The following is a 17423-nucleotide window of genomic DNA, read 5'->3' as shown; positions in this document are numbered from 1 at the left end:
TTGCCTTTTCACTCTCTCAATTAGGTTTTTGAAGAACAGAAGTTCTGAATGTTAATAGGGTTTGACTTACCTATTTCCTTTATGGTTAATGATTTTGGTGTCCTGTTTGAACATTTTTTTTTCCTTAGCTCAAAGTCAGGAAGGTATTTTCCTGTTTTCTCCTAGAAACTTTGTTTTATTTTTTACATTTATTTATTTACTTTTAAAGATTTTATTTATTTATTTGACACAGAGAGAGAGATCACAAGTAGGCAGAGAGGCAGGCAGAGAGAGAGGAGGAAGCAGGCTCCCCTCTGAGCAGAGAGCCCGATTCAGGGCTTGATCCCAGGACCCTGAGATCATGACCTGGGCCAAAGGCAGAGGCTTAACCCACTGAGCCACCCAGGTGCCCCTATTTTTTTACATTTAGACAATTAATCCATCTGGAACTAATTTTTGTATATGGTGTGATCCAGGGATCAGGATTTTTATTTTTTTTTTTAATATAGATATCCAGTTGCCCCAGTGTTGATTACTGAGCAGACCATCTTCTCCACTCCCTTGTGCTGGACCTTTTGACATAAATCCAGTGTTTTCTTACGTGTGGACTTATTTATGGACTGTTCTGAGCCATTGGCTATTTTTCTATCTTTGCATCAGTACCACATCATCTTAAATACTGTATGTTTATAATAACTCTTAACACCGGGTAGTCACTCTAATTTCCTTCTTTCTGGTCGTCTTAGCTATTAGGGGGCCTTTATATCTCCACCCGAATTTTGGAAGCATGTAGTGGCCAATTTCTAAAACAAATGGACCACTGGTATTTTTATTTTGATCATATTGATTTGTAGTTCAGTTTGTGGAGTAAGTCATTTACCTTTTCTATAGCCTGATCCCTCTTCTAAAAAATAAGATGAAAATCCATACTGAGCAATCCTGAGCATTACATGAGACAGTGTATTTGCAAACTGGGGGGGGAAAAACCTACTATAGAAACTAAAGGAACAGGACTTTTATTATACAGAGAGAAGGAATACACAATGGGCACTGGGGTAAAATCTGCCTACAATGGGTTTTAAAGAGTTTGGAGCAACTCTGAAATCTGGTCATGGGTGGGTTCCTCCTTCCTTGACTCTGGCTTCTAACTCAAAGGCTGGTGTTCACGGAGAGGGTGAGGAGGAGCTGCTGAGATTTTCCTGCCCTGACACCTCCCCCGCCCCCACAGGTTGTCTATGTGTTTGCCTTCTCACATCTTTTACTTTGTAGCCAGGACCCTGAGCAGAGAATCACACTATGATTTATTTCCCAAACACGCCTGCTTTGTGCCAGGTCCAGTTCTGGGTAGATCTGCCTTTGCACTGGTTCCATATAGAATGTCACACCTGGAGAGAACGTGACCAGGCACTGCCAATGGGGAATGGACTTTTGCCATGTGACTGTCCCTCTTCCGTTCCCAGGAGCATGTTCTGAGTTGAGTTGAGGCCATTTGTGTGTGTTTGTATGACTGGGGCACACACTGGAGACAATCCTCCTTCTCTTGGAATCAGCTTGTTTAAAAAATTCGAGGGTCTGAGCCTCCTCTCCATATCCACCCTCCCTCTGTCACAGCCCTAGACCCTTCTTTCAAAGGCTTGCTTTGGACTCCCTTGGACAGATACCCTCTGCCAAAGAGAAATCCTCAGGCTGAAACAAAGGGAGGTCAGTCAGTGGGGTCCTACAACCTTTCCTTTTCATGGGTCATTGTCTCTCCTTCGTTCAGTATCTTGGGTGAGCTGTGTGTGCAGCCCTGGGAGGCCCCCCACCATGGGCACAGGGGCCGGTGCCCGCCACCCCCCCCCCCCAGCTGCTAATGTCAACCGCAGCAGCCCCAGTCCACTCTCCTAGGGGCTGGTGAGCACAGGAACCTCAGGGAATTGTCACATCCTTGGGCCCTCAGGCTCCCTCAGTACCTTCTGTCCTTTCCACCTCAGGGAGAGAAAGCCCCAAAAGGGAATTAACACTGACCTGAGAGAAAGAGTCAGCCAGGTAATGACTAGAAGGCTGCCTTCTTGGAGCCTGTTTCCAACTCCAAGGAGGGTGAGTCCCTGCTGAGGGGGGAGCCCCCCCCACTGTTTGCGGCAGAGGCTGAGTGTCCCTACAAGGGGCACACTCCCCAGCTGACTTTGGGGCACACAGCTGAGTGGAGGGTGCTGAAGGATTAGGGCTGGGTTGTCTGTTGACATCCCAGGGAGGGAGCCCTGTGGCCTACAGGCTGGCCAGGTGTAGCCCCAGGCCAGAGCCTGAGCCCCCCTCACTGGGGGGCGGGGCGGGCTGTGGCCTGACCTCGAAGGTTGGGATTCCTGATCCTTTCATCCCCCACCTCCTGTCAGCTCGGCCAGGGCCAGTCCCGCAGCTGAGGGGAACCAGACGGAGGTGGTGGGAAGCAGGCCGCAGCCTCCCGCCCCTCAGCTGCGGCCAGGCCTCCCCCTTAGAAGCCCGGGGTACCTGGCGGTGGGGGGTGGGGAGGAAGGAAGACCGTGGGGGGAACAGGAGACAAAGGAAGACCACCATAAAACCAGCAGCATGTCTGTAATCACCAGGGCCCTTTGTTTAGAGCTGGTTTAAACAAGTTGTGATCCCTTGGAAGGGGAGGCCATAAACCGAAGGGAAAATAAAAGTGTTTACAGCGACGGAGAGCGAGGGGCTGTGGGAATTCCTTTGGCCAGGAGCCGTGGGGGAGGCGCAGCTCGAGTGCAGGGAAGGGGCTTCCTCTCAGTGCGGGCTGCCCGGACACAACACCGCCCCCCCCCCCCCCCCCCCCCCCCGCCACAAGCCCAGATGCCAGGGGAAGGGTTGAAGCGGGGGAGGGGAGAGGGGGGAAGGGGAGGGTGCCCCCTTCCCCACCTAGGTGGTGGTCCCACATTCCAACCAGACCCCCGGGGAGTGGGGAGAAGGCAGGGTCCCCTGGCTTTGTGACCTCCAGAGAGTCATGGCCTGGGGCACAGAGCTCAGTCAGCTTTTCCACTCCTCTACAAATTCCTTTATAATGGACTTGAGCAGGTTCCAAGAATAAGAGGGCTTCAGGGCAGTTGTCTCTGGAAGAAATGCCTCTCAGGCCCCACTTATCAGCCTGGAAAGGTGTGAGGTGGGGAGTGTCACCCGAGGGAACTACATTCCCCAGGGCAGCTTCCTGTGATCTGTGGGTGGCCAGGAGGAAGAGAAAGGTTTGTTAAGGTGGAAGGTGGTTATGTCTGAAATGTCCCAAGGACCTCATCTCCTCGTTGTTCATTCAACACATGGGCACCTACTGGAGGCCAGGCAACCAGGCAGGGGCCATCCAGGTGTGGGGCACACAGTCCCATCCTAAGGGGGGGCAAGCTGTACACATACATACCCCTGTTTCATTCTCCCCAAGAATCCACTCCAGGCGGTGTTACTTTTGGAGAACGGTAGTGCCAAGTAAAGCTAACATGATTCTTGGAAGTAAGCTGTGCTGAGGTCATATGGCCTAGTCTGTTGTTCATGCTCAGAAGGGAAGGCTGCCAGATTTTTTTTTTTTTTTGGCCAAAAAATCACACGAAGTTCATGTTTATACTAATAAAGAAAAGGAGTCATCAGAGGCACATGGAAGAGGCATCAGGTGGGTCCTTTTTCCCTTTAAGAATTTATTATGACTCTTCAGCAGGCAAACTTTGTTGACATTAGGTCCTCCCAAATGCAAAAGCCCAGCTGAAAATGTCTCTTCTGACATTCCAACACTTATCCCTCCCTTCTGGGATCAGTCTTGCAGGTAAAAGGGATGAGCTTTGTTCTGTAACACTCAGGATGCTTTCTTTAGGAGAATATGTAAGAAAATTAGCAATGAAGCCTGTTCTGTCAAATGCCTTTAGTTTCTGTAATTTGATTTCCGGCACATTCTAATACAAGCTCAGTTACTCTGGTGTTTTCCTAAGACTATTCTCTTTTTGTATTATGATCTGTGCATTCCCTTCTAGCTAACAACAAAACAGGACAAATAACGTTCTGAGTAACAAAGGAGTGAGATTAATTGTACTGGTAGGAAGTCATGTTATGTCCAATTTTAGGAAGCATTTCCACCCTCTGGGCATTTGGTAATACATAAGAGGCATGGGTCTCCAAGGCTCCCCGCTTGATACAAATCGCTCTACTCTGCCAAAGAAAGTTCAGCTGCCTGGGGAACAACACCCCCGAGATTTCCTCTCCCTGAGCTGTGAGGTCCAAAGGGTGGCAGCAGATGTCTTTCCTGAGGGTACTGTCTTGCTGGCTTCCCTGAGGGTGGTTCCTCTGGGTCACCCCTTTGCTGCTGTGAAGCAGCAGGGATGCTTGTCCTTCACCCATAATGCTGTGTCCTGGGGAGGGAGTTAAGATGGCGGAGGAGCAGGGAGACCTAAGCATGATGCTGAGTCACTGGGGCTTCCTGTGAAAGTCACTGGGGCTTCCAGGGATCCAGGCCAAGGTGGCTGTCAGGTAGAGTTACCAAAAAGGGAAAGATGCCACCATCAAGACGACCTGATGGAGGTCAGCTCACTTGACTCAGGAGATCTTAAGGGAAGCAAGTCCCATGGGGCTTTCGCCCCCTCAGCGCTGACAAACCAGTTCTTTGTCAGAGGAGAACATGGTACAGGGGAAAGGCATCTCTCTGAAATCAGATAGTTGGTTTTGAATCTCATCCCCTCAACTTAGTAATTGGACGAGTTACTTAACATCTCCAAGCCTCTGTTTTCTCATCTGTAAAATGAAGGTTCTACTAGCCTCCTCCCCAACCCAGTGGTCCTATTATGCAGATTACTTGAGATGACATAGGTGAAGCTCGGGCATTATGGCTTCCTCCCTCCCCCTAGCTCCTTCCCTCCCTCCTTCCCAGTGGAGGAAAACTTTGTATCACTCCCCACAAATTCTGAAAAATGAAAAAAAAATTATGATAATAGAGTTACCCAATACAACCGATCAGCTCTTCTTGTTTATGAACACTTCAGACTCCTTCATCGGTGAGAAAATGTCACTGTCCCGTATATTCTGAATAGAGTTGGTTTGGGACGTTGGTACCTACCTTGTGCTAAGCGCTGATCTAGACAATGGAGATACAGAAATGAATGACACAGTCCCTAACCACAAGGCAAACGAACACAGAAGCAAAATATTTTATTTATTTATTTTTTAAGATTTTATTTATTTATTTGACAGACAGAGATCACAAGTAGGCAGGGAGGCAGGCAGAGAGAGTGGGCTGGGGTGGGGGGGGGGAAGCAGGCTCCCTCCTGAGCAGAGAGCCCAATGCGGGGCTTGATCCCAGGACCCCAAGATCATGACCTGAGCTGAAGGCAGAGGCTTTAACCCACTGAGCCACCCAGGCGCCCCAGAAGCAAATGATTTTAAAGGCACGAAGGATTTTGGATGAAGGTGGCAGAGGACCACTCTTCCTTGCTTGAGAGTGAAACTGGTGGGGGGCACTGGGTTCCTGGCAAGGTGAATCTTCTGGAGAAAGTGTTGCCTTCCATAAAGAACAAATCTCTAGAATTTCAAGGTCTGCCAACTAAATATCAGCAGGAGTAACTTAGGAATACTTCACGGGAGATCAGATAGGAATTCGTTTCTTTGGTTGTCTATTTCGGAAACTGCCCAGATGAGGCAGAAAATAAATAAGATGCTTTTGAGCTTTTGAGCTTTTGAGCCCCTACATTATTTTAGGGGCCACCCTTCTCTGCAGGCCAGTGTCACTTTGCTGACCCTACCTATAGACCATCAGGGCCACACCACTGGGCTTGGTGACCCAGAGGTGTTCCTGGAGGTTGGTCAACTTTCTACCATGTTTCGCATGGTGATTTCTTTTCTTGAGCCTCCTCCTCCGAGGGTCCCAGTCTGATGGCGCTTCAGCCTAAGATGAGCTCCAGGGGGAAGAGGGAAAGGAAGAGATTCGATATTCCGTGAAATCAACAGTTACCTACTGCAAGCCACGTTTGATCCCATTTAACCGTGCCATGGCCCCTGGAGATGGGGGCCGTCCCTCCTATAGTCGGAGAAGCTGGGGGTGGAGAAGACCTGGTGTGTAAGGGGCAGCCCAGGAGTCACGCCCGGATCCGGCCTGCGGATCTGCACAGCACCCGGGCTTCCTGAGCAGGGCACTGCCTGTTCTTCAGGATATCTGCTCCATGGGGTACCATGCCAGGGACCCAGATCCCAGCCAGCAAATGGGGGGTAAATTTCAATGAAAGATTTGTAAAATTAACCTTGGGTTCTCTTTTCATTCTGGCACCTAATGTAAACTTAACTTTTATACGAAATTATACACGAATATGTTACAGATTAGAATGCAGCATGTAGGTGGAATTTACAAATGAAACAATATCTTCAAAGACATTTTACTTTTGCCTGGGGCCCTGGCAGGCTACGCCCTTCCCTGTACCCGAAGCGCCTTTGTGGTCCCAGCTCTGAGTCAGAGCCATCCAGTATCCCAAGGACTCACACATCCTGCAGGGATCAGACAGGGAAGTGACTTCCTCCAGACTGTATGTATGATGTGATCAGCATTAGCAATCCCTGGGTTGGTAGGGCGGGGAGGTGGGGGGACTTTGGAGAGCAAGCAACTGGGGCTGTCAGCAAATCACAAGAGCACTTCCCAGGGGAATCAGTGTGAGGGGCAGAGAGGAGGGGTGGGTGTTCTAGGTCCGAGTTGGCATTCTAATTGTGCAGTGCGTGCAAGGGACAGTCAGGAATACGAACTCTGGAGAAAAGAGCCAGTTCAAATCTTGGTTGGGCCACTTTCTGGCCGTTTGTTCTTCCAGGACTTCCCTGTGCCTTTGTTTCCTCATGCATTCAATAGTCACTAAGGGGCCCTGGCTCTGTGGGTCAGTAATTCAGTGTCGTTACAGGCACAGGAGATAGGCGGACAGCAGGAGAGATGGGAGCAGAAATGTGGCCTGGACGCTGTATGGGGAGTTTACAGACTTTTCCAGTGTAGTGTCGTCTAAATTACGTGACATGCCACTTGCTTCCTATCAACTTCCAAATCATGAGAAGCTGGTCACTGTATTAGCCCTGCTCAGGCTGCCATAAGACAACACCACTGACCAGATGCCTTATGTATGGGGCATGTGCTCTCCACACCGTTCTGGAGGCTGGAAGTCCCAGATCAAGGCGCTGGCACGCTCTGTTCACGTGACACCCGTCTCACTGGCTTGCAGATGGTTGTCTTCTCACTGCGTCCCATGTGGCCTTCTCTGCTCACATCTGTGCCCTCATCTTCCTATTAAAGAGACGAGTCCCATGGGACTCATGACCTCGTTTAACTTAATCACCTCCTCAAAGACTTATCTCCAAATACAGTCACATTGTGAGATACTGGGGGTATGGATTTTGGGGGGACGCAAGTCAGCAAATGTCACCTTAAGCTCTATGGATTGCAGCAGCCAGTGTGTGAAGCTCAGGGAGTTGGGGCAGGAAAGGGGGAGGGAAGTGTGATTGCAGCTGCTCTCTGCCTCCATGCGGCCTGGCCAGGCTCCTTCTGAGGCCACATCCTCACGGGCCTCACAAGGCTCCCTTGGAGCCCACACAGTTCCATTTCAGGTCTTGAAGCTTCTCAGAGCGGCTTTTTTGATCATTTATAACATGCCCAGCCCAGCTGCAGTGACACCAGCAGCTTGATGTTTTTTTTAAGATTTTATTTTATTCATTTGAGAGAGAGAGAGAAAAAAAAATGCGTGGGGTTGGGGCAGAGGGAGAGGGAGAAGCAGACTCCCCACTGAGCAGGGAGTCCGATGTGGGGCTCGATCCCAGAACCCTGAGATCATGACCTGAGCCCAAAGCAGATGCTTAACCAATTGAGCCACCCAGGGGCCCCCCATATACCAGCAGCTTTGTAAAGTAAAGGGAGGGGTACATGGTTGGCTCAGTCAGAGGAGCATACAATTCTTGATCCCAGGGTGGTGAGTTCAAGCCCCACGTTGGGTGTAGAGATGACTAACACAAATACATAAACTTCAGTAAATAAAATAAAATAAAAAGGAAAAAGGAAGAAAAGGGAGAGCAAGGAAAGAAAATTAAGGAGGTGGTACTGTGAGTTGGCTGGCACTACAGCTTCAATCTCCCACAGCCTAAGATGCGTGTACAGATGGATGCCGGAGCTGAGGGGTCATTGTCAAATCATTCCTGGACAGAAGAATCCATTCCTTTCATCTTGGATTCTCAGTGAGGTATTCTAGGGAGAAACAGACACACAGCAAGAAGATGACAGGCACTTGAACATTTCCCCCTGCTCCCACCTTGCTCAGGACCAGGATGTGGAGGAAGGAGGGAGGGGGGCTGGGCTGTGGTCCCTCACTGCCATAGGGAAGGGGGTGTGACTAAAGAGTGGGGGGCATGGAGGGAGAAAGGGAGACTTGATCACGAGGGAAGAGTGGGGGAGAGAAAGAGAAGGGGAAGAGGAGGAGGGGGAGATGCTGTGGGTGGAGAGGGGAGGACTGAGAGTGGAGAGAGGAGGGGGAAGGAGGAGTGGGGAGAGTGGGAGATGGGAGGCGGGAAGACAACCGAGAGCAGAGGGAAGAAGTGCTGTTTCTAGCAGATAAAAAATGAAACTGAGTCTTTGGCATCTCTTTATTCTTAAGGCAACTTTGACCTACTTTACCTCGTCTGTAATCGGCTCTGGTGATCTAAATAATGCATCTCAGCTAAGCTAAGATTGTTATCCAGATACTTAACAATCTGTTATCTCTTGACTGGAACATGCTAAATGGGTTTCCCATCCCCCTCCCCCCATCTCTCCCCCACCTTGATACTTGGTCATTCCTTCATTCAACTTATGCTTATCTGTGCTGGGCCCCAGGTAGCCACAGAGACTCCCTTTTGCAACCAAAGGGAAGCAGATGGACCCTCCCATTGTTCTGTCTAAACTCCTCTTTCTGGGAACTACTGTCTGCCTAGCTTGAGTTATGGAGGGTCTTGAGTGGGAGGGCAGATAGGGTCTTCATTGAACAAACTGGGATATTCTTAAGCACAGAGAATAGGATAACGACCCCCATCTACCCATCCCCCAGCTTCCATATGGCCAAACTTGTTTTGTCTTCTTTGACAACCCCTCCATGACCGCCACCCAGATTGTTCTGAAGCAAATCCCAGGTAGCTCATAGTTCGTAAATATTTTGGTAATGATAAAGACTTTCAAAAAATATAGCTACAATAATAGTGCACCTAAGAAATGACTAATAATCCCCCAATATCAAATATAGAGTCAATGTTCATGTTTCTCTGATTGCCTAATAATTCTTTTACACTTTGCTTGTTCAATTTGGGGTCCACAAGAGGTCAATGCCTTGACATATGTCTCAAATATCTTTTAATCTGTAGGTTCCCACAACCCCTCAGAAATTAAGTTGTCCCTTCTTTAGAGTTGCCTACAGGCTGAATCTTGCTGATGGGATTCTTGTAATGAACTTTAACCTGCTCTCTATCCCTTATATTTGCAGATCTGGAATCTTGGTTGGGAGGGTTAGTGTTTGTGTGCAAGACTGCTTTAAAGGTGGGAGTATTTCTTTTTTTTTTTTTTTTTTTTTTAAAGATTTTATTTATTTATTTGACAGAGAGAGATCACAAGTAGGCAGAGAGGCAGGCAGAGAGAGAGAGAGGAGGAAGCAGGCTCTCCGCTGAGCAGAAAGCCTGATGCGGGACTTGATCCCAGGACCCTGAGATCATGACCTGAGCCGAAGGCAGAGGCTTAACCCACTGAGCCACCCAGGTGCCCCAAGGTGGGAGTATTTCTAACAGCAAATGTGTGATGCCCAGGTTCCTTTCCCTGTGAAATGTTACTAACCATTGATGACCACTAGCCAGATTTATTAATTTATTGGGAGTGGCAAAATGATATTCTAATTCTATCCTTCCTTCTTCATCTATTAGCTGGCATATTACAAAGTAAAACCTCTCTCGTCTACTCTTTGGTTATCCTGAGGTCCAGATCACGTAGGAAATAAAGACGGAAAAAAAAAAAAAAAAGAAAAAGGAATTAGCTAGCCCTGAAATGGGCAGTCTCTCTCCAGGTCTATAACGCCCTCCTGAGATGTCAAAACATCATAAGATACAGAAAATAATAAATATGATTAGTACAAGACTCAAAAAACAGGGGGGGAATAAAGGACAAATGCTTGATTTTTTTCTTTCTCTTTTTTAAAGATTTGTTTATTTATTTTAGAGAGGGGTGGGGAGGGCGAGCTATTGGCGGGTGGCAGAGGGGGAGGGAGCGAGGGAGGGGGAATCTCAAGATTCTCCAGGGTCAAGTCTCAAGACTCCCCGCTGAGCACATAGTCCCATGCAGGGCTCAACGTGGGGCTCCATGTCACCCTGAGATCATGACCCTGAGATCATAACCTGAGTCGAAATCAGGATTCAGATGCTTAACTGACTGAGCCATCCAGGCGTCCCTGCTTGGTTCTTTCCCAGTTCAAAGGTGAGTAGAGATTTGGTTCGTCACCCAAAGGTGGTTACTTGAGTAGTTTTCGCTTCGGTGGGCTTTTCTATCTCTGGGAGCTCAGGGACTTACACGTGTGGGCTTACTTCAATTCACCGCACTTTTCGTCCTTACCAAAGATGTTGAAATGGTCTTATCTTTGGCTGACGAGAGCCTTTTCGAGCTTGGTTCGAGAAATTTGAGGCCACCTGAGTAGACAGATAGCTTCCTTGCTTCCTGATATGAGGAAACAGGCTACGTTGGAGGCCCCACCCCTGAAATGGGCCATTTCTTCAAGGATTCCTGATTATTTTTAGAGGACAATGCTTCCTGGAGATCGCAGTCTCAGTGCTGGGAGTGCTAATTCCCACCGGGAAGGTCATTGTGTCCAGGCCTTTCCCATGGACAGAGCTGGAACACTTGCTCTTTAAGATTAATGACAAGGTGATTTTCTGATACTTGACCTGACACCTGGGATGACAGGGAGAAAAGTCCCTGAAGACACACAGCATAGTTACACATTATTCTGAGACACGAGTCTCAGAATAAGAGTGCGAACATGACCATCAACAGCACGATTCCTGAGAGCTATTTATGGCTCTGTTTCTAGTTCTTTCTATGCTGGGAGTAAGCCCACAGAGAACGTATCATCAAGTGGTAGTTCTTCATAGTCAAGGGCAGGGGGCCTCTGGTCACAGTGGGGCACATCCTTCGGTCCATTTGTTTCCTTCCACTCGCAGTTTATCAGCACTGCTTTTTTATTTAATTTTGTTCAGTAAAATTACGTAAAATACTTATGGCTCCAAAATAAATTTGCTAGAATCTGGTGTATGAAATAAGTCGACCTTTATCCTTGCCTCCTGTGGCTTATCCTCTCCCTTCCTCTACTTGTAAGCATTGGAAATTTACAGCTTCTACTTCCATTTTTATTTTTATTGTTTTAAAAGATTTTATTTATTTATTTATTTATTTTTAAAGATTTTATTTATTTATTTGACAGACAGAGATCACAAGCAGGCAGAGAGGCAGGCAGAGAGAGAGGAGGAAGCACGCTCCCCGCTGAGCAGAGAGCCCGATTCGGGGCTCGATCCCAGGACCCTGGGATCATGACCTGAGCCAAAGGCAGAGCCTTAACCCACTGAGCCACCCAGGTACCCCAAGATTTTATTTATTTATTTGGCAGAGAGAAAGAGAGATCAAGCAGGGGGAGTGGCAGGCAGAGGGAGAAGCAGGTTCCCCACTAAGGGGAGAGTCTGATGTGGGACTCAATCCGAGGACCCCAAGATCATGACCTGAGCCAAAGGCAGATGCTCAACCGACTGGGCCACACAGGCATGCATATTCTCCCATGTTTAAATGCTTGTATATATTTGTGTAAGAGCTGTATTGAGATATCATTTACAAACCACAAAATTCATTCTTTTGTAATGTGTATGTGTCTGTGTTGTGTTTTTTCAAACAGCTGCATATAATAAACGCTTGTCTCTGCCTGGCTTTTTGTGCCGACAGTATACCTGAGGGATCCTTGCACGGGCCTATCTGCAGAGCTTCCTCGTCCATTCACACAACTGCAGTGGCTACAAGTACCCTAATTCAGTCGACTGATCTCCCACTGGTGGACATCTGGGTCATGTTTAGACTGTTGCTAGTACAAACAAGGCATATATATTTTCAAATTTGGGCCAGTCTACTCTTGGGATAGATTTGTAGAAGGGAAATTGCTGGGTCAAAGGGAAGTGCATATCATTTTTTTCTAGACATTCCCCCGTGCCCCTCCCACCATACGTATAGGAAAAGCTGTTTCCTCCCAGCCTTGCTAGCATTGCATCGTGTCAAATGGCTGCATTTCCCTTAACCTGTTAGCGGAGAAATCACATCTCAGCACAACTCAGCGTTGAGTTTCTCTCCATCTGAGTGAGATTGAGGGCCTTTGGGTGACGGATAGACAGCCATTCACAGTTCTTGGGAACCACATTCTCATTTCCCTTCCATTTTTCCATAGGTGGGGTGGACTTTAGAACCCTCTGTAATAAGGGTGCAAACGTGTTTCCTTTTGTCTTTTGTCTTTCTTTATCATAGGGCTTTGTGCCATGTAAAAGGTATTTGTTGTTGTCGTTATTTTCTAGAAGCAAGTTTACCCTTCTTCTGGGTTTGAAACAGAGTGAGGAAACTTCGTTCCATTTCCCGCGTGTGGATTTGGGACATCTCCCTAACAGGCTGCTGCATTCTTACATGCAGCTGGATCCGTTTCTGAATTTTCTTTCTTGGTTCTTTGGTCTGCCTATATCTATCCTTGGGCCCAAGTTAAACAGTTTCATTATACAGGTTTTATAGTATAGTCTAATGTATGGTCAGACTATCCTGTTCTCTCCTCGGTGTGGCTCCTTTCCAGGCTTTTCCCAATTATTATTATTGGTGCACAAACCATATATTTAAAGTTTTCACAAGGATGTACACTATCACAATACATGGATCTTTAGATCTTCATTGAAACAAAAACGTTATTAAAAAAAAGAAGGTTTGTATCAAAACCAAGGAAATGCCCATATTGGATATTTAATGAAATCAAGGAGTTATTGTTCATTTGTGTGTGTGTACTTTTGATAATGGCATTGAGAAGTTGAGTTTTTTGGGGGTTTTTTGCATTCTTATGCTGTGATGACAGATTAAATCACATTTGGTTTTTTTGTTTGTTTGTTTGTTTTTGCTTCCAAGTAATCCTGGTGGTGGTGAGAGGGGAGATAGATAAAATAAGATGGCCATAAATTGGTAATTCTTGCAGTGGAGTGATGGGTACTCGGGGCTCATTTTATCATTCTATGGACTTTCATGTATGCTTAAAATCGCCCATAACAAAAATTTTCAAAAAGAGAAAGGGTATCAGGTTCTCAGTTTTTTGAAATGTGGAACAATATGATACTTTTTTTAGAAAGTCAGATCCAGTGAAGAGTAGGTACTTTGCCTAAGGCAATTTGCAGCCAGAGTGGGGACAGCAGAAGTCACAGGTAGGGAGAGAATGCTTTGCAGTAGGCAAAGTACTAGTGTGGCTTGCGGCGAGGTACTTTTGCTAATCCTTTTTTCCAGCAAACATTTACCTGTAACGGAACTAGATCCTTCCCTGGGACTTAAAGGTCCTATATAGGCGTGCCCCATTTATACACCAAGTGAGCTCCTGGAAAGCTGGGTTGAAATATTCTGTTTTGTAGCTGTTAACCTAGCATATTGCCCAGAGTTTGCTTTGGATTGTCCCCGAAGTTCTTCAGCATTTCAAAAGGGATGGAATAAATAAGATAAATAAGATGATCACATTCTTTGGAGCTTTTATGGAGCTCCTTTTATTTTGGAACAATGAATTTTTTTAGAAAGAAACATTACAGACTGCAGATCGCAGGCCCCCTCAATTGCCCTTCCCACACGTCAGGACTTAGGAAGGTCATTTTTGTGCCGTGTTTAAAACCAGCACTCAATCCTGCTGCTTGGTACCCTCTGTCGATGGCATAGGCCGAGGCCAGGGAGACTGAGGTCCTGCTCACCAGAAGTTTGCACTTTCTCAGTCCTTATCAAGATGTCCTTATCATAGATGCTATGACCCACAAACCCCAGCTCTTCGATCTACTTCAGAGATATGTGTACCCAGGCACAAGTACAAAAGACTGTGCTAGCAGAATTGTTCACAACTGTGTAATACTGGAAACAAGGCAAGGGTTTATCAACAATGAACCAACACCAGCCAAATACCAGAAACAATACGAACTGTTCATCAGCAGTTAACCGATACCAGCCAAATACCGGAAACAATACAAATGTTCATCAGCAATAAACCAATATCAGCCAAATACCGGAAACAATACAAATAATCATTGGCAAGGAAAAGGATAAATATGTACTTGAATACTGATGTATTGTATAATCACATGCAATGAAGATGCATAAACCATGGAGGCATTCTGCCAGAGTAATGCTGGCGGAGGAAGCAAGACAAACAAGATAGAGTTACATTGTTTATAAATCAGTTGGTGAAGGAGACACACAGAGATGTGTTGAACTCTACAATTCACTCCAAAGAATGTGATCATTCTAGAAGACAGGACAGTGGTTATCGGGTGGGGAGAGGGAAATAAAGGGGAAGGGACATTAGACACATCTGGGGTTCTGGAAATGTTCTTTGGATCGTCCTGGCTGGGGAATGAACGGGCACACAATGTTAAATGAGTTATGAAGCTGGACATTGATTTACGTGTACCTTTCTGGATATATTTTACATCTCTCAATTAAAAAGTTAAAATAAAAAAGTTAAGCAAAGGAATTTTAAAAAGGTATGGGAAACATAATAATAAACAGGACAACATAACATAATAACATAAACATTGTCTATAAAGAAAAATGCATCACTTATAAAATATCCCTGTAGACCTAATTGTCTATGAAGTCGCTAAACCACTGAGTCATAGAAATCACACTCACGTAAAGCACGTCAGAGAAACTAGACATACATAAGGGACGCAAAACACCTAAATGTGTTAACAACAGTGCTTTTTTGCTGAATTAGCAGTTTAGAAATAGGCATCTGTGTGTCCAGGTTAAATGATGATTTATAAAGAGAAAACATAAAATGGAAAAAAAAATAGTAGCTCACTAGGGTAGACTGAAATGCTTAGAGAAAAGAAAACCCTGAAATATATTGCTTTGGGGGGAATACGAGGACTTGGAATAAAACTTTCATTTTGGGGTGTGTTATGCAGGGCAGAGCAGAGGGGACTGTTCTGAGTAACGGGAGAGGATGCGTCTACTATTATTGCCAGCTTAGCCTCTGGCCATCTTTATGGATTTGCTGTGCCTCCAGCAGCCAGCAGAGCCCTTTCAAGGACCAAATTGTCCCATCTACCCGCCAGCCAACAGCTTAGTTCATTTCTAGATTTTAACATCGATGAATACAGTACAGATTAGTGATGGATTGTTACGAGAGTGGTGTATCCCTTCACATGGTATCAGGTTTGGGAAACGAGAGCAAGTGGCGGAAAGATAAGGGACAACTCCACATACTATCAGCAGAAGTGCCAGAATCACTCTGAGCCAAGAGAAAGGAGGATGGACGCATGGAACCTGGGCTGCTTGTCGGGCCCCGCGCTCATTGCTTTTCTCGTGGCCTTGTACAGTCTGACTGGCTGTGTCTCCCACAAAGTAGGTACAAACTCAGAAGGAGGGGCTCTTCTCCCCCATTTCACAGATGGGGACACTGGGATCCAGAGCGGTCAAGTAACTTGCACAAAGTAAGTTTTGGGACATGAGGAAAAGTGTTTCAATGAAAAGAATTTCAATGAAAAAAACACAAGTTGTAATCATCAACGAGATGTCAAGAAAATGTAAATGTTTTAACTACTACATTTATTATGATTGAAGACTAAGAATTTAGGTCTGTAAATAAATTTTCCAAAATGGAATTCATTGCAGGCTTCCTGATTTCAAGACTGATTATATATCTACGATAATCAAGAGTGGGTGGTATTGGTAGAGGGACAAATACTGGGCTCTGTGGACCCGAAGAGAGAACCCAGAAATAGACCCACAGGAATACACTCCACCAATTTTTCATAAAGGACCAAAAGCAATTCAGTGGAGGAAGAGTAGCCTTTTCAAAAATGGTGCTGGAGCAAATGGTCATCCTCTTAGAAAAATTAACTTCGAGTGGAAAATGAACTTAAATGTAAAAAGTAAAATTCTGAAACTTTTAGAGAAGACATGAGAGAAAATCTTCAGGATCCAGAGCTAGGTAGAATTCTTAGACTTGACACCAAGAGCATGTTCCATAAAAAGAAAAACTGATAGGGGCGCCTGGGTGGCTCAGTGGGCTAAAGCCTCTGCCTTCGGCTCGGGTCATGATCCCAGGGTCCTGGGATCGAGCCCCACATCGGGCTCTCTGCTGCATAGCAGGGATCCTGCTTCCTCCTCTCTCTCTGCCTGCCTCTCTGCCTACTTGTGATCTCTATCTGTCAAATAAATAAATAAAATCTTTAAAAAAAAAAAAAACTGATAAACTTGACTTCGAAATTTAAAATTTTGCCTGTGAAAGACCCTTGTTATTAAGAAGATGAAAAAGCCAGCTACAAAGTGGGAGAAAATATTTACAAACCATATATCTGATAAAAGATTACTATCTAGAATATATAAAGAACCCCTAAAACTCAACAGTAAAAAAAAAAAATCTCATTAAAATGTGGGCAAAAGACATGGCACTGGAGAAGGCATACAGATGTCAAATAAGTGTACAAAAAAACCCACAAAGCACTCAACGTCATTAGCTATTAGGGAAATGCAAATTAAAATCACAGTGAGATCCCACTCTGCATTTACCAGAGTGGTAAAAATAAAAAGCAGAGCCAACACTAAATGCTGACGAAGTTGGTGAGAAACTGGATTGGTCACACATTGCTTGTGGGAACACAGAATAGTACCACCACTCTGCAGTCTGTCAGTTTCTTAAAAAACTAAACTTGTAACTAACATATGACCCAGCAACTGGAAATATGCCCCATGCAATGAAGACTTTGGTTCACACAAAAACCTATATGCAAATGTTTATTTGTAATAGTCTCAAACTGCAGCCAACTTGAATGTCCTTCAGTAAGTGAAGAGTCAGATGAGCCATGATATGTCCACACCACGGAATTCTCCTCAGCAATAAGAAGGAACAAGCTTCTGATATGCACGACAACTTGGACCAATCTCCAGAGATTCATCTTTTTTGCTAAGTGACTTATCTCTCGCCTCTTGGCCATTTTCCTGGGCTCACCGGGTTTCTACAGTTCTTCATTCCCTATACATCATGTGCCTTTGATCAAAGTCTAATTTAAGGTTCTAGCCTTTGAGGGGGCTGGCAGCAGTTTGAGGATAATCTCTACTGTTTAGTCCACAGTCTTAAAAATGGAGATTTAACGCAATGAGCAACGTTTACAATGAAATGTTCTCAGGTCTTTCCAGGGCAGCAGTTCTGAGATTTTTTGGTCTC

General features: G+C 45.8%; 1 long non-coding RNA gene across 1 annotated transcript in view; it reads right to left on the bottom strand.

The window, feature by feature from the left end:
* Nucleotides 1–7632: 7632 nt before the first annotated feature.
* The window catches only part of LOC308340454, a 36169-nt gene continuing 26378 nt past the window's right edge, over nt 7633–17423 (bottom strand). The window contains exon 4 of the long non-coding RNA XR_013966598.1: nt 7633–8176. This is a non-coding gene — a long non-coding RNA (uncharacterized lncRNA). The remainder of the gene's footprint in view (nt 8177–17423) is intronic.

The sequence above is a fragment of the Martes martes genome (genome assembly GCF_963455335.1).
Source record: "Martes martes genome assembly, chromosome: 3".
In the NCBI taxonomy this organism is placed as follows: Eukaryota; Metazoa; Chordata; class Mammalia; order Carnivora; family Mustelidae; genus Martes; species Martes martes.
The sequence above is the reverse complement of the archived record's forward strand: the minus strand, read 5'-3'. Positions and strand labels throughout refer to the sequence as shown.